Raw genomic sequence first — 15,758 nt, 5'->3', positions numbered from 1 at the left:
GTCATGCCATGATCATTTACTCCCAACTAGCAACGGGATGAACGAAATGATTGGAGCTATTAGGATCAATAACAAATTGGAGAAAGATCTTCGTTTTCCATATAAAAGAATTAAAGTAGTACTCATACGGGTTATACTATTCTTTCTTCTTTCTAGCACTATTTGTTAATTGAATAAGGATTTTCTATGTCCCGGGACGTTTACCAATATCGGTGATCGAAGATGCGAGAATTAAAACAGTTCAATGTTTAACTTGTCTGTCCGAAGGAACTATGGATGAACATTCTGACCAATTAAAGAATTTCTACCAATTCTTCAGATTCAGTTTGGATTCAATCAGAGAGGACTGATGGGTCGAGACCATACCTTTTTTCGAGATGGAACATAAATAAGGACCAGGATATTTATAATTTGATTAAGAATGTCACATGTATTATTGATCAGAGTCTATTATGAACCAATGGAGTTATGGACCAATTCATGTAATTCCCAGATCCATTGAAATACAAATATTTCAATCCGATTAGGTATGTGGATAAGGTCACTTTTTTTTTAGTGAATGCGATCATGAGTCAGAATATTGGAAATTCTCGCGCACGTTGTTATGAAACCAGCTCAAGAAAAGGATAGAAAAGATAGATCAACGCCTTAGAATTCAGCCTCTTCGAGGGGGCAACCTCCTTTACATTACATAAATGAACAATTCTTGGATGATTGAAATGACAAAACCTCCTTTCTATATATAGGAGTCTAAGGAGTCAAAATATAACCCAGCCGACCTAACAATAATAATATAAAGCCACAAAAATAACAATAGAGGGATTCTATGGGGCACAGTAATAACAATATGAGGATAATAGGGGCACAATAATATTAATAAGGGGTACAACTACAATAGTAATGGGGTAATCACTAGTATTATAAGGACCCAACATGCCCCTCTCCTTAAAAAAAGTGTTTTCCTCAACGCTTGAGAAGTTATGGATGCTTCTGTATAAAATTCTCATCCTCCCATGTGGAATCTTCAGCGGATAAGTTCTTCCACTTGATAAGATACTCCGAAATTGATTGATTTCGTAGCTTTTGAGTTCTTGTTTCTGTGACTGCTTCCGGTTCCAATATAATTTTTCCTTCCTCGTCAAGTTCTGGCAATATTGTTTGAACTGGGAGCTTGTCGCCTATAACCTTCTTTAAACATGAAACACTGAAAACTGGGTGCAATCGAGAAGCTGCAGGAAGCTCCAATTTGTATGACATAGTACCAATCTTTTGCAACACCTTTTATGGACCATAATACTTTGGTGATAATTTATTATCCTTCTTAGCTTGCTTGACGAACATTTGCTTATATGGTTGTAGCCGTAAGAATACCCAATCACCTACATCAAAACTTCTTTCGCTACGATGTTGGTCTGCCTGTTGTTTCATTCTATTCTGTTCCAACACGAGGTTATCCTTTAAGAGTTTGGAAGACTTGTTGTTGATGTTCAATGTGATGTTCCACTACTTGAACCTTAGAATTTTCTCTTAAATATGATGTGATGGATGGTGGCTGATACCCATAAAGTGCCATAAATGGGGTCATTTTTGTTGCTGTATGGAAGGAAGTGTTATACCACCATTCAGCCAGAGGAAACCATTTGACCCATTGTGTCTGTTTATCAGAAACAAAGCAACGAAGATATCCTTCCAAACATTTGTTTACTATCTCAGTTTGCCCATCAGATTGAGGATGATAAGATGAGCTATGAGCTAACTGAGTACCAAGACAAGAAAATAATTCTCTCCAAAAATTTCCTGTGAAAATGGGATCGCTGTCACTTACAATAGTCTTTGGGTTTCCATGTAGCTTTTGAATTGTTTCCATAAATGCAGTAGAAACTGTACTAGCTTTAAATGGATGTGATAATGCACAAAAGTGTGCATACCTGGTAAGTTTTTCAACTACCACCATGATGACACTCTTTCCCTCATACTTTGGTAAACCTGTGACGAAATCCATTGAAACCTCCTCCCAACGTTGGCTTGGAATGGATAAAGGTTGTAACAGACCCGGTGTATTAATTGTTTCAACTTTATTTTGTTGGCAAACCAAACATTCCGCCACAAACTTTTGAATATCTGATTTAAGGCCATCCCAAAAGAATTCCTTCTTAACCCTGTGGTAAGTTTTTAAATATCCTGAGTGCCCTCCTAAAGGAGAAGTGCGAATTCCATAAGAATCTTTTGTTTTAGCTGGGAATTCTTACAGAGGTATAAGCGATCTCTGTACCATAACGAATCATTTTGCCAGCTAAATGTATCAGACATACTGGAATCTTGTTGTAACTTTCGAATAAGTGCCCACACTTCTTCATCATTCTTCCATTCCTCCCTTGCTTCGTTTATCCAATATGGTTGGATAATAGAAATGGCGCACAACAATGCTTCCACATCCTCATCCTTTCTTGAGAGTGCATCTGCCACCACATTTTGCTTCCCTTTTTTGTAGATGATTTCAAAGTCATAACACAACATCTTTGTGACCCACTTTTGTTTCTCTTCAGAGGATAATATTTGTTCTAAAAAATATTTAAGGCCATCATGATCCCTTTTTACCTTGAAGTGTCTTCACATTAGGTAGGGTCGCCATTTCTTAAGTGCATGGAGTATTGCCAACATTTCCTTCTCATAAATAGCTTTGTGTAAATCTTTCCCTTTATTGGACGACTTTCAAAAGCAATGGGTCTTTCATCTTGCATTAAAACAGCACCAATTCCATTTCCTGAAGCATCACATTCCACAATAAAAGTCTTTGTGAAGTCCGGTGTTGCTAAGACCGATGCTTGGCACATTGCCTCTTTAAGATGTTTGAATTCCTTTGTTTCTTCTAGAGTCCATGAAAATGCATCTTTCTTCAATAATGTTGTTAGAGGTGCTGCTATTCTCCCATAATTCTTAACGAACTTGCGATAATACCCTGTCAACCCGAGAAATCCTCGCAGATGCTTTATGGATGTGGGAATTTTCCATTCCTTAATGGCTTTAATTTTGCTAGGGTATACCTTAACTCCTTCATGAGATATAATATGACCCAGATATTCCACCTCTTGTACTCCAAAGAAACATTTGGATTTTTTTGCATATAATTGTATCTCCTCCAATAGTTGTAGCACTCTGTTAACATGTTCAACATGATCCTTCCAAGACTTGATGTGAATTAGTATATCATCAAAAAATACTAACACAAATTTTCTAAGGAATGGTTTGAAAATTGAATTCATCAAACCTTGAAATGTTGAAGGTGCATTGGTAAGGCCAAAAGGCATGACCAAAAATTCATAATGACCCTCATGAGTTCTAAATGTTGTTTTCAGAATGTATTCAATCTTCATTCTGATTTGGTGATATCCTGAACGAAGATCCAACTTGGTGAAGTAAATTGATCCATGCAATTCATCCAATAATTCATCAATGACAAGAATGGGAAACTTATCTTTAATAGTGAGCTTGTTGAGCTCCCTATAATCCGGACACATGTGCCATGATCCATACTTCTTGTGCACCAATACAACTGGAGCGGAGAAAGAACTTTGACTTGGTTGAATTATACCAGCCTCTAGCATTTCCGCAACCATACGTTCAATTTCACTCTTTTGGGCATAGGGATATCTATACGGCCTGATGTTTGGAGGAACACTTCCTGGAATCAGATGAATAGCATGATCATGATCACGAATAGGTGGGAGACCTTTGGGAGTCTCAAATACCTTGGAATGATTGTCCAAGAATTTTTGGAGACCTGGAGAAATAGATGTTTCCAGTGTGGAAACATCTAGTGAACATAATTGTTCAATTACACCTCTTTGTTCCTTTTTTAGAAGCTTTGTCATAACGTTAGAGCTGATTATCTTTCCTGGTTTCCCTGCAATACCCCTTAATTCAAATTCCTTTCCTTCCATAGAAAATTTCATGAAAACTTCTTGAAAATTAAAAGCTATTGTACCCAAGGATTCTATCCATTCGACTCCTAATACAAGATCAGCACCTCCCATTGGAATGGAAAGCATTGGGCTAATCAATACATATTCTCTGATGGATAGCTTGATATTATGTCACTTTCCCGAGTAATTTATTGTTCCTCCATTTGCAACCATCACTTGACACTCTCGTGGTGGATATAAGAATCAATTCAATTCTCTTGCTACCTTACAATGAATAAAATTGTGGGTACTTCCTGAATCAATCAACCCTATTACCTTTCTCTTCTTGATTTGTCCTTCTATCTTGATGGTTTGAGGAGTGGTAATTACCACCAATGCATTACAAGATATGGTTGGATTCATTTCTTCTTTATCTAGGCTTTGTTCCTGGAGTATATCCTCTTCTTTTGACCTTTCTTGCTCCTTTTCTTCTTCCTCTTCACGATCTATGTAGAATAATTTCTTCTCAGCACACTTATGGCCTTTAGTGTATTTGCTATCACAACTGTAACAAAGCCCTTTTGCTCTTTTTTCTTCCAATTTTTATGGTGTCAACCTTATAGGTTGTGGAAGACTAGTGGCAACAACACTTCCGTCTTTATAGTTGTGAGTGGTATGCTTCCTGGTTGCCATAATTTTGCTTTCCATTTTTCTTGCTAACCTGAATGCCTTCTCTAATGAATCAGGTTCCCAAAGGCGAACATCATGTTGGATATTATCCTTTAAAGACCCTATGAACACATCAATCCTATGCTCCTCTGGAATATCTTTTACCCTTATGTTCAATTTTTGGAACTCCTCAATGTGCTCCATTATTGAACCCTTTTGTTTGAGACTTATCAATTGGCTAAAAAAAGTGCTGCTTTTTGTATCCTCATAATGTGCTATCAATTCTTCCGTAAAAATAGCCCAAGTGATAATTTTTTTACTAGAGCAAAGCCATTGATACCATAAAGACTGATTTGGTTCCAAATATAAAGTTGCAATATGTACCTTTTGTGTGTTTTGCACATTATTGAGATCAAAAAATTGCTCCATTTGTAATATCCATGTTGCGGGATCATTGCCATCAAACTTCCTCATATCGATTTTTGGAATATGGTGGGTCTTTGTTCCAACATTAGAGTCTATGGAATCATGATTAACATTTCTTTTGTTCTCATCATGAGTTTCCTTTACTACCCTTTCACCATTAGTGACCCTTTCTTGTAGCAACTTATTCATATTTATCTTCAATTCTTCCATGTATGTCTTAAAATCTATCTTCAAATCATCCATCTTAGCTTCCACGTCATTCATCTTAGCTTCTAAACCTTTATTTAAACAATCCATCTTAGCTTCTATGCCTTTCTTTAAACCATCCATCTTAGATTCTATTCCTTTTTGTGCAAGGGACAGTTGTTGCACTTGGTCTTGTAATTTTGATATATCATGTTGCATTTCTTCCTCTTCTTCATGAGTCATGCTAGAGCTTTCAGGTTCCTTACTAGGTGTTTGCATTTTCTTTCCTTGGGGCATCAGTTACCAATAATAATGCTCTACTATGCCCTTTGAATTCCTCCAAAATAAATTTTCAAACCAAGCTTAAGCAAAAATTTAAGAAAATCTACACACCGTTTTTCACTTTGTAGGAGCTCGATATTGCCTCTGATGTATCTCTCTACTTTCCAATCAACTAGGTCTGAATTTGTGACCTGTTGTAGCCCTCTGTGTCCTCTTTCCAATGACACAAGTCTGACCCAAATTGGATTCTCCAAGGAAGAGTTATGCGAAATCTACCACAGTAACTTGATTATAGACTAGTTCAGTAGACGAACTTGTACGACGTGCCACAAATCACTGTTTCGACCTTTAGATCTGAAAAATGCATACAAGAAACCAAAATCCATCCTCTTTCCATACCTTCTTACAAAATTTCAATTCGATCCCCAGAGAGAAAGTTATGATGATTTTCCCCAAGTCACCTGTTTGGAATGTAATTCAGGAGTCTACAAAAAGACCAACTTCCTCAGATCATATCTTGACAAATATAGCGCAAACTTCTCTGAAATTCAGACCCGAGGTTTAGTGTGATTTCTTCTCAAACGTGATTTTTTTTGCAACTTCGGAAACGTCGCAGAAAAAAGTTATAGCGAAAATGCCACAATGACCTGTTTGGAGCAGCGAAACCCTAGAATCCAAAGCTCTGATACCAAATGTTATGAAACCAGCTCAAGAAAAAGATAGAAAAGATAGATCAACACCTTAGAATTCAGCCTCATCGAGGGGGCAACCTCCTTTACATTACATAAATGAACAATTCTTGGATGATTCAAATGACAAAACCTCCTTTCGATATATAGGAGTCTTAGGAGTCACAATATAACCCAGCCGACGTAACAATAATAATATAAAGCCACAAAAATAACAATAGAGGGATTCTATGGGGCACAGTAATAACAATATGGGGATAATAGGGGCACAATAATATTAATAAGGGGTACAACTACAATAGTAATCCGGTAATCACTAGTATTATAGGGACCCAACACACATAATGAATCCACCTGGATATCTTTTTCATCTAATGAGTATGATGAGAAGTATAATTCTATTCTTGATCTTATAATAGAAGATCATTAGATAATGGAAAATAACAAACTAAATATAACTTTTGTATCTTCTCTTGCATGGGCCCATGAACGCAGGCCTTTAGTTAATTTAGTTTGATGGAGAGACAAGCCAGTAGCTCTTTCCATTGTTCAAGCACGATTAGTTGGATTAGCTCACTTTTCCATACGTTATATATTCACTTATGTAGCTTTTCTAATTGCCTCTACATCAGGTAAATTTGGTAAATTTTTCTTCATCAATTTCTTTGTGGGGTATTGTCATTGTATCAATGACAATACCCCACAGAGAGAAAGTAATCAACATAATATTATTTCATCTAAAATCTGATCTATATTTTGATTCCTGGTAGGTAATAATACCAACTGAACTATTATGGCGAGAAAGAGTCTCATTCAGAGAGAGAAGAAGAGACAAGCACTCGAACGGAAATATCATTTAATTCGTCAATCTTTGGAGGAAAAAAGCAAAGTGTCATCATTGGATGACGAATGGGAAATTCATAGAAAATTGCAATCTTCACCACATAATAGTGCACCTACATGTCTCCATTGACGTTGTTCTTCGACTGGAAGACCTAGAGCCAACTATTGAGACTTTGGATTCTTCGGACACATACTCTCTAAGATGGCCCACGCATGTTTATTGCTCATCAGGCTGATATGATCAAATCTGCTCATTGACAAGAATCAGGAATCAACTTATGTAATAGAGTTGATCTACTAAGCTATTGAGCAGTGGTGTAGCATCAGATCCTAAATATGTGAAGTACTCCAGCCAGAGAGTACTCTCCAAAAATTCTATACAGAACTGAGATAGTTACCTTGCAAAAAGACTTTGATTTGGATAATCAATATGAAGTATAGAAAGAGATATACTTCATCTTTTTGAGGGTAGGAGAAAAGATAGAACCTGATCATTGAATTGATTGGAAGTTAAATCAGAAACTCATGTCATTGACTTTTTTTGGTCCTTTAGTTAATATGAACTCCCAATGAGTCATCTCCAATTCTTCAGAATATTGGTAGAGGACTAAAGAATAGTGGATTGCACCGTATGAGGTAGGAAACTCTCAAGTACGGTTCTAAGGGAAGAAAACTTTTCCAAGTTTACCTATCCCGATTGAGGAGAATAGGCCATTCGACAGGGAGATCCTGAAACTGCGGAGGCTTGGTTCAATCAAGCTGCTGAGTATTGGTAACAAGCTATAGCACTTTCTCTGGGCAATTACATTGAAGCACAAAATTGGTTAAAGATTACAGGATGCTTTGGAGAATGAGAGTTTCTATACAACTCCAAACTATAATGAAATCCACTATAACGAATGGGCCATAACCATTAAAATGGTTCGGTGTAAATGGAATAGATCGAGATCTATCTCGAGATTTATTGTATGTTTTATATTGATACTAAGATCTTATCCATCTGAACAACTCTCGGCAAGGTATTTGATTAGAGAGTCGTTGTTTAAAATGATCAAGGTTGTGGCTGTGTCGACAAGTTCGACCCTATTATCTTATCATATATTAAGGTTCGATGAATCTAGACAATTTGAACTTATATCCTTCCTTCTCGTATTAGAAGGTATACGGTTTTCCAATCTGGAAAATTTTGTTATCTTACATGCACGGTTACGATACAATCAAGTTCTTTGTTATATTATTATGCAGTTTATGAGACAAAGATACAAATTTAAAGGCTCATCTACCGACGGAGATAGTGAACATTTGATGAATCAAATATAAATTTGATTGTTGTCTTTCAGTTAATTCATTTGAAAGTTTAGGTCAAGCGAATAGAATTGGTGGGCGTCAATCGATCCATGGAACGTATGAAATCTTTCATGTATAAGTTCGTTATGATATGAGCCCACTCATCTCACAATGATATAGAATCATTTTGGAAAGACCTATTGTCGAGTAGAGATCTATTTGTATTGGGGCAGAAAGCAGCTTCTTTTGGGTCACTATCCACATAATTTCTGGACAAGGGGTAATAGTTTATTTCTTTCGTCCCAACCCAACAGACTTCTTTATTCTATTGTTTGTTCTAGAATGCATTCCATGAAATATGTGTATTCTATAAAATAGTGGGGTATATTTTCTAGACTGTGTCTAAACGTGTCTCACAGTGATATGCCACTAGATGTCCGTGTTGAGTAAGGATTGCCCGAATAGCATAGTCAGAGGCATTTGTCTCGACCTCAAATGGTTGTTGCAAGTCTGGTAATGTGAGAACTGGTGTCGAGCAGAGCCGATCTGTCATCTCTGTGAATGCATTCTATTGAGATTCAGACCAAAAGAATTTTTCTTTTGCTCCTCCCTTGGTGACTTAACTCAAGGGCCAAGTGATATGAGAAAATCGCAACATGAACCTACTGTAGAAGTTGGCAAGACCTAGAAAGTTGCGAAGCTCTGTTAGAGTGGTTGCAGAGGGCCAATCCCAAATGACTTGGATCTTGGCTGGATCCACATGCACCCTCTATTCATCAATAATATATCCCAGATACTAAACCTAGGTCATGCCAAAACTTCATTTCTCCAAATTGGCACATAACTTGTGTTGTCGCAGTGTTTAGAGAACCTGTCAGATGTGGTGGAGGTGCTCTTCCCAACTCTGGCTGAAGATTAGGATGTCATCCAACTATACCACTACAAATGAGTTGGTGAATGGCCACAATATGTCATCCATTAGCCTCATGAAGGTTGCAGGAGCATTTTTCAATCCGAAGGGCATAACTAACCATTAAAAAAGGCCCTCCCTGGCTTTGAAGGCAGTCTTCCACACATCAAAGGGTTCGATTGGTACCTGGTGATAGGCTAACTTCAAATTGATCTTGCAAAAATATTCCCCCCCTTAAGTTGGTCCAGGACATCATCAATCTATGGGATCAGGTACTAATTATATACAATGATCTTGTTCAGCGCCCGATAGTCAATACAGAGTCTCCAAGTCCCATAATTCTTTTTCCTTAACATGATTGGTGTCCCACAGGGTGATGAAATCAGACAAATGTGACCTTTCTACAGTAGCTCCTGAATCTTCCTCTTGATTTCATCGTTCTCCATAATGGAGCACCGATAGATTGGTCCAATGGGTAGCAGCACACCTGGGGTCAGATTGATGGAGTGCTCAGCCTGACAGTGCAAAGGAACCCCTGCGGGGGAGGTGAATATGTCCTCGTACTCCTCCATGACCTTGTCCATCTGTAGTTGTCATGTAGAGGGGAACTTTCTGGATGTCATGGACACCATCTTCTTCTTTTCTTGAGGGTGTATCTTGAGGAAAATAAATTTCCCAGTTTTGGAAATGAGCTTAATTCTTTATTTTGTAGTAACCAAAGAGATGGTGGTAGGCAGTGCTACCTCCAGTATCCTGTACAACTTACTTCCCAAAGTAATAATAAAAGCACATGGCCTTGATTCATACACAACATGTTGCTTCCACAAGTATAATAGTCCTAAAAATACATCACATACTTCAAGGGGAGCAACATCACACAATACCTCATCCATAAAGGGTTTGATGTTGTATGGAAGGCGACACTACTGGCTCACGCGAAGATCCCTCCTTGGTGAAGCCACATGATGGTGTATGGTTGTGGATGTGTTGTGGTCGGCAAACCCAGCCGCCTCACGACTTCTGCCGAAATGAGGTTATTTTTGGTCCCACTGTCAACAATGAACTATAACGGGGATCCCTTTACCCACATCTAGGAGTCGAAGAGACACTCCTCCTCCTCCAGAACTTCGGGTTCCTCCTTCTGTATCTTCATGGTGGCAATGGTGGCGTTGGGCTCTGCATCAATAATCTGCTTCCCTTTGTCATTCCCCTTGTTGGGTTCTGACTCAGAGTCAGAATATGCATCCGATTCTGAAACCTTTAGCTCAGCCACCAGTGACTGCTTCGCCCGACACTCTCTTGTGTTGTGAGTGGAACTCTTATGGAACTCACACCATTTTCCCATGTCCTTTTTCGGCTTTGCGATGCTATTCTTTGCTTGCAGCTTTGAGGGGTTGTCTTGGGCCACCACGCCTTGGCTTTTTCCTTTGTTCTTCAGTTTGCGGGCAACTTTCCCTTGCTTCGGATTCACGGATCCAAAGTCTTGCTTCTATTTAAACTTTTGCTCAACCTTGATCACAAATCGGTATGTTGTGCCAAGTGATGAGATGTTCAGGAAGTATATTTCTTCCTGGATGTAGTTGTGTAGGCATCCACGATATTTGAGTATCAAATTCTGCTCTGAATCCTTGATATCGAACTTTGTGCGAAGGGTATGGAAAATATTGGTAAACTCTAGCATGTCTTGGTCCCTTTCCTACCGCAGCATGGTCCACTTTATGTATTGATCCTCATAGCTTTCGATAGGGAAGTACTGCTCCTTGATGGGGGGCTGCTTTGAGAAGAGCGGAAATAATCTTTTCCCGACTGGAAAAATCATGAATAGAAAAATAACCCTTTAGCAGATTTAACCATTTATCCGCAACATTTGCATCTATCTCACCCTAGAATATAGGTATTTCAAAATTAACTTGTACCTTAAACGGTGTGGCATTTCCAGAGTAGCTGTTGGAAGCTGATGCGTCGCCCCTGGGTTGCCGCTGAAGGATCTGGGAAAAGATGTCCATCATTGCGTTCCTTTGTCACTCAAGGGCTTCTTCAAGCACGATTTTGATAGGATCTCCTGTCCCCTCCTATTTCTTTTCATCTGCCATGGGAGGGCATCGGGATTTGCGAGGCTGGTATTGCAAAGGTTTGATCATTTCAAGTCCCAACTCCTTATATCCTAACCTTGTTGGGGACATGCAAAAAAAAAACAGAGAAAAAAGTAGACCGCTCTAATACCACTGATCCGGATGTAAATAGGAACACAACAAATTATAGAGATAACCATAAACATAAAGATGTAGTGGAAATAATACTTCATTTCATTAACATAAAATACTGAGATATGCTTACAAATAGAAAATTTAAATAAACAGCTAGGGCGATGGTAGTTTATCTTTGAGAAGAGATGTGGTGGCTACATGCCTCTGAACTGTCTTAAAATGAGGCTCGAAGGCCTATTTATTTTTGAGAAACAATGGAAAACCCTAAACATCCAAAAACCTAGCCCTAGAAAATGAAATGCCAAACTGTGGGCCCTGTTTGGGTAAATTGGTACATCAACTTCCAGGGGTCGTAACTTTGGCATACTATCTCCGTTTGACAGGCACAATATCTCGTTAGAAAGAACTATCTGAGAACTACAACTTTGGGAAGAGCAACATCAGTCCATTGACCCACTTTTCTCCCATTTTTTCCCAAAAATGTCATTTAGGGCCTCAAAATGGCTCTGGAAGTTCAAGGCCCGAAAAATTGCTAAAAATGGTAAACTGTGGTAAAATTAGGGAAACTGAAAATCTGAAAGAAATAATGGTGGGGGTCCAAGTGGACTTGGCGGGTGGCCACCAATATCCACCTAGATCAAACTCAACATAGTCACAATGCTTCCGATGAAAACAAGAAGAAAACTAGAAATCCAAACCCAAGTCCAATCAGAAATGAATGTAACGATTTTGAGGATAAGGGTAAAAAAAATTGGTTTATAGACATGTTTATGAAAAGAATATAGAAATAGAAGAATCTAAACCATAAAAAACACCATCACCCACAATGCCATAATTTGTAGTCTGGTTACACAAGGTTTGAGATATTTGTTGATGTGATGCCTTCCTGTGATGATGATCAAAGGTTTTCTCTTGATATTGGCAGACTTTCCTTGGAGGATTCAAGGAATTCATGGGAGTAATCGAGAGCTTCTTGGGATGGTATTTTGATTGGGAAATTGGTGACATCAATAATTATTTGGCATAAGGAGGTTGCCACTAAGTCCTCGAAAAATTAGGTTTTAGCAGAGTCCATTAAGCTTCATGGTGAGAAGGATGCCAATTAGCTAGGTGGGTCAGTGGAGACTAAGGATTGCTGCTCAGACCATTGTTTCTCTAATTATTCTTAAAGACATCATTATTACTAATCCTATGACATATCAAAACACAATAAGGGATCAACATTCAACATATCCTTATACACAACCTTGAAAAATTCATACTTTTTCTGTGGGGATTGACCATTAATTTTCCATCAAGGTTTCTTTAAATTCTTTGACCCAACATCTTAGGTAGTATCTTGTCACTATACATCTAGTTGATATTTGTCCAAGTGGCCAACGATTTTGCGTCTTAGCTTATCTTAAAAGAATATTTTTTACGTTCTAGTCTTTTTTTAAATTCTTTTCTCAAATTTATGTTGGTTTAATAATTTTGTATTTAATTTCCATGGAACAGGGTTTATGCTCGACAGATCCTAAAAAACACTATTAAGCTTGATTTTTTTTTAAATGCTATGGCCTAATAATTTTATCTTTACTCTCCCTGCCATGGAATTGACAATCCCAAAGTTTCTGTTGGTTTAATAATTTGGTATTTAGATTTGCAAGGGCAGATGATAATGGATTAGTGCTGGGTTAATAAATTGTTATTAAGATTTTCAAGGGCGGATGATAATGGATTAGTTTAGGTTTTTTCTTTGTTGAATCACCTGTAAAATTTATGTTGAACTTTCTCGATGCCTAAAATGAACCTCGTTGAATTTGCACCTATGCACATTGGTATAGTTGGGTTAGACATCACATGTTATATGATAGATGGAGAAAAAGAGGGAGGGGTTGAGAGAGAGAGAGAGACAAAGGAGAGAGGAGAGTGGCAAGGAAGAGACAGAGGAGAGAGAGAGAGGGAGAGAAGCGAAAGAGAGATAGAGGGAGAAGAAGAGGGATTGAGGGAGAGAAAGGGTGTCACGTCCCTATCCTAGTCGCAGTATTTCAACCACACATAGGAGGGTGCAACACTATCGTAGTTTTTCTCTTCACTGATACTTGAGTACACTGTCTACGCCTACTTCAACACTTAGTAAATTTTCCAATAAGTGTTCTTAACAATTCAGTGGAGATAAGTTATGTTCTTCAATCCATATTTCATCAATATGCAATGAAAATAATAATCAACAGAAGTACATGCATATATACTTGGGAGGGGAAACTCTCGTAAGTCATGCCCAACAGCTTAACAATTAACTTCAATATTTTACAAATACCAAATTTTACACAAGTTGTGCAGCCAACTGGTTTCGCCTCCACACTTAATCAATTTACCAATGCCATGCCACAGTCATGCATCTTGTTACTACCATGCCCCTACAATCCAACTGGAAAACCCAAGTTTAGTCGCCCAAAAACACTCCTGTGCGTTCTTCCTGACCCATTCAACTCCTGCCCATGGGTCAGTTTTGTCCTGTTGTGGAGTCATGCGCCTACCCATTTTACACGCGACCTGTACTTTCCACATAACATGTACATTTCTTGAATGTCCACCCCATGTTAATACTACGTCCAACCCGTGTTTCTACCCAACCTGTTCACCACTCTTGAACGAATTGTTCGGCAACCTATTTGTCTGACCATTCAATAGTTTCTTCGCACAAACCAATTTATAAAACATCCAACAGAATTCCACGTCAGTGCGGGCGCATGAACTACACGTCGTGCAGCCTGATACTCGACTGACCCAACCCCACCTAAATGCATCCATCGGTCAACACGATTCTTCTTGCCTACAACCCAACTGTGTATGCTCGACACCTTTTCTCTTGTGGTTCCCTTCTTATATTTTCGTACTTGTCCTTTATGTTTTTCTATGAGTGGATGATGTCCTCTGGCTCCACAAAATCTCTTTATTTATACATGCATCACCAAGGTAGTTCACCTAAGTGTCATGTCCCTTCGACTACTCCAAGGGTCGGCCCAACCATGTATATAAGTCGACCTGCACATGTTTTAACATGTCATCCCGACCACCCAATATCGTGTACTCCATCTATACTCTCTGGTCGACTCCAACACTTAGCCAATTTTCCACCCTTCGTCACAAGTCGCACACCCAACGCGACTCACCCATCGCAGTGACCACCAGTCACTCTATGACTCACCTCCATGGTCACCTAAAACACTTTTCTCACCGGTCACCTGTCACGATGGGCGGGCGCTCGCCTAACCTAGGCGTGCCTGCTATAAGTGCATTCACCCATTGAACTTAACCAAATGACATCCAAGTTGTCTCCACCACATGCGCTGCACCAGAATAGGTCTACACAGGTGCCCGTCGCACATGGGCATGCCCGCTAAAACTCGGTCGGATGTCATCGACTCGAGGTCCTGACATCCTCTCCCACTCTAAATAAGGTTTTTGTCCTCGACAACACCATCATCATCAAAAAATCACAAAGTGTTGTTAGGTCCAACATCAAAAATCCATGCTACCCAACCATGCTCATCATCGCATAAACCTCCATAGAGGCTCATGACTCCAAAAATGGGAAAGTCTCCTCAATCCATGATCATCAACGACATCTCTCGCAATCTGCACATGTTGTCCCACCATGGGAGGCTTATCCCTCCAACTCAGGTTGCATGCTCTCACTGTAATATATATCATGTCGATCCATCATGTATCATCAACATGTGACCTACTACCATGATACCCTCATTACTCGAACTAGTTGGATGGTCTATCCAACCATCATGCAATCCATGAGAATGCGCCAAATCATGCCAATATCGGTTGTTTCCCCAACATCCTATTAGAACATCGAATTGATTAAGAATCCATCCCATCTCTATCCAAATGTGAAGCAATCCTTGTCCAGGTCCATGAAGTATTCCCCATATTGTCTGCAACATGTTATCATCAATGCTAATGTCGATGTATGATGTTGATGTACCAACCAGCTACATCCATCTAGGCATCATCATCCATGTATGAGAGGTCCTTCTCGTCAAATCATCCAAGGAATCCTCCCATCAATGTAATGCTCAATGTGTCATATCTAGGCCTATGAAGAAACCTTCATCTCCTGTATGAAATTCCATCCATTAGTAATATCAAACAGGAAAGTCACACCTGTATCATCATATCATCCATGTGCTGTCGATGGTCATACACCAGTCAACCACTATCTCTACCAAAAGTGGTTAAGTCTCATCAACTCAACCCATGCCCAAGTGCTACCACCTAGGCATCTCCATCGCTCCAACTCCATTAACTCCAAATTGTCTTGTCTATATCATATCCATCAAGTCAAGTTATGTTCTTC

Source organism: Pinus tabuliformis, chromosome 9 (assembly GCF_031772625.1).
Source record: "Pinus tabuliformis cultivar Carrire ecotype Pingquan chromosome 9, CPIR1, whole genome shotgun sequence".
NCBI classification, from domain to species: domain Eukaryota; kingdom Viridiplantae; phylum Streptophyta; class Pinopsida; order Pinales; family Pinaceae; genus Pinus; species Pinus tabuliformis.
Note: the sequence above shows the minus strand (reverse complement) of the source record.